This window comes from Octopus sinensis, unplaced genomic scaffold (genome assembly GCF_006345805.1).
Source record: "Octopus sinensis unplaced genomic scaffold, ASM634580v1 Contig18483, whole genome shotgun sequence".
NCBI lineage: Eukaryota > Metazoa > Mollusca > Cephalopoda > Octopoda > Octopodidae > Octopus > Octopus sinensis.
Window position 1 is genome coordinate 30,001 of NW_021835878.1, and position 2,500 is coordinate 32,500.

At 46.4% G+C, this 2,500-nt stretch overlaps 1 protein-coding gene across 1 annotated transcript in view; it reads right to left on the reverse strand.

Moving 5' to 3' along the window:
• The window catches only part of LOC115231431, a gene marked incomplete at its 5' end in the record, with an annotated part of 30,571 nt that overhangs the window by 26,038 nt on the left and 2,033 nt on the right, over positions 1 to 2,500 (reverse strand). The window lies entirely within an intron of this gene.

Genomic DNA, 2,500 nt, shown 5'->3' on the forward strand with positions numbered 1-2,500 from the left:
TGTTATCACTACCATCCATGTCACCACTACTGCCATCACCACCACCAACAACAAAAGCAACAACAATGCTACTACGACCCATACTACTACAAGTACCACCACTACTACTACAACTACAATAACCACCATTATCACTTCCACCCATGTCACCATCACCACCACAACCATCACCACCACCACCACCACCACCATCACCATCACCACCACCACCATCACCCCTCATACTACAGCCACTACCATTAACACCACCACAACTGACATCACTACTACCACCACCACCACCACCATCACCATCATCACCATCACCACCACCACCACCACCATCACCATCATCACCATCACCACCACCACTACCACCACCACCACCATCACCCCTCATACTACAGCCACTACCATTAACACCACCACCACTGCCATCACTACTACCACCACCACCACCACCATCACCATCATCACCATCACCACCACCACCACCACCATCACCACCACCACCACCACCACCATCACCATCACCACCATCACCATCACCCCTCATACTACAGCCACTACCATTAACACCACCACCACTGCCATCACTACTACCACCACCACCACCACCATCACCAACATCACCATCACCACCACCACCACCACCATCACCACCACCCCTCCTACTACAGCCACTACCATTAACACCACCACCACTGCCATCACTACTACCACCACCACCACCACCATCACCAACATCACCATCACAATCTCTCATGCACTTAGCACCACAACAACCACACACATAGAGACAAGACAGTGCCTAAACACACACACACATTCACACAAAATTGTTCATGTAGGACAAAACATGTATGATACTACGCTTAGGTTAGAATACCCCCCACACACACACACACATTCTATTTCATTTGCCATTACGTTCTGAGTTCAAATCCCGCTGAGGTCGACTTTGCCTTTCATCCTTTTGGGGTCGATAAATTAAGTACCAGTTATGCACTGGGGTCGATGTAATCGACTTAATCCGTTGTCTGTCCTTGTTTGTCCCCTCTGTGTTTAGCCCCTTGTAGGTAGTAAAGAAATGGGTATTTCGTCTGTCTTTACGTTCTGAGTTCAAATTCCGCCGAGGTCGACTTTGCCTTTCATCCTTTCGGGGTCGATTAATTAAGTACCAGTTACGCACTGGGGTCGATATAATCGACTTAATCCGTTTGTCTGTCCTTGTTTGTCCCCTCTGTGTTTAGACCCTTGTAGGTAGTAAAGAAATGGGTATTTCATCTGTCTTTACGTTCTGAGTTCAAATTCCGCCGAGGTCGACTTTGCCTTTCATCCTTTCGGGGTCGATTAAATAAGTACCAGTTACACACTGGGGTCGATATAATCGACTTAATCCGTTTGTCTGTCCTTGTTTGTCCCCTCTGTGTTTAGCCCCTTGTAGGTAGTAAAGAAATGGGTATTTCGTCTGTCTTTACGTTCTGAGTTCAAATTCCGCCGAGGTCGACTTTGCCTTTCATCCTTTCGGGGTCGATTAAATAAGTACCAGTTACGCACTGGGGTCGATATAATCGACTTAATCCGTTTATCTGTCCTTGTTTGTCCCCTCTGTGTTTAGCCCCTTGTAGGTAGTAAAGAAATGGGTATTTCGTCTGTCTTTACGTTCTGAGTTCAAATTCTGCCGAGGTCGACTTTGCCTTTCATCTTTTCGGGGTCGATTAAATAAGTACCAGTTACGCACTGGGGTCGATATAATCGACTTAATCCGTTTGTCTGTCCTTGTTTGTCCCCTCTGTGTTTAGCCCCTTGTAGGTAGTAAAGAATGGGGTATTTCGTCTGTCTTACGTTCTGAGTTCAAATCCGCCGAGGTCGACTTTGCCTTTCATCCTTTCGGGGTCGATTAAATAAGTACCAGTTTCGCACTTTGGGGTCGATTTAATCGACTTAATCCGTTTGTCTGTCCTTTTTGTCCCCTCCGTGTTTAGCCCTTGTAGGTAGTAAAGAAATGGGTATTTCGTCTGTCTTTACGTTCTGAGTTCAAATTCCGCCGAGGTCGACTTTGCCTTTCATCCTTTCGGGGTCGATTAAATAAGTACCAGTTTCGCACTGGGGTCGATTTAATCGACTTAATCCGTTTGTCTGTCCTTGTTTGTCCCCTCCGTGTTTAGCCCCTGTAGGTGGTAGTAAAGAAATGGGTATTTCGTCTGTCTTTAGTTCTGAGTTCAAATTCTGCCGAGGTCGACTTTGCCTTTCATCCTTTCGGGGTCGATTAAATAAGTACCAGTTACGCACTGGGGTCGATATAATCGACTTAATCCGTTTGTTTGTCCTTGTTTGTCCCCTCTGTGTTAGCCCCTTGTAGGTAGTAAAGAAATGGGTATTTCGGTCCGTCTGTCTTTACGTTCTGAGTTCAAATTCTGCCGAGGTCGACTTTGCCTTTCATCCTTTCGGGGTCGATTAAATAAGTACCAGTTACGCACTGGGGTCGATATAATCGACTTAATCCGTTTGTCTGTCC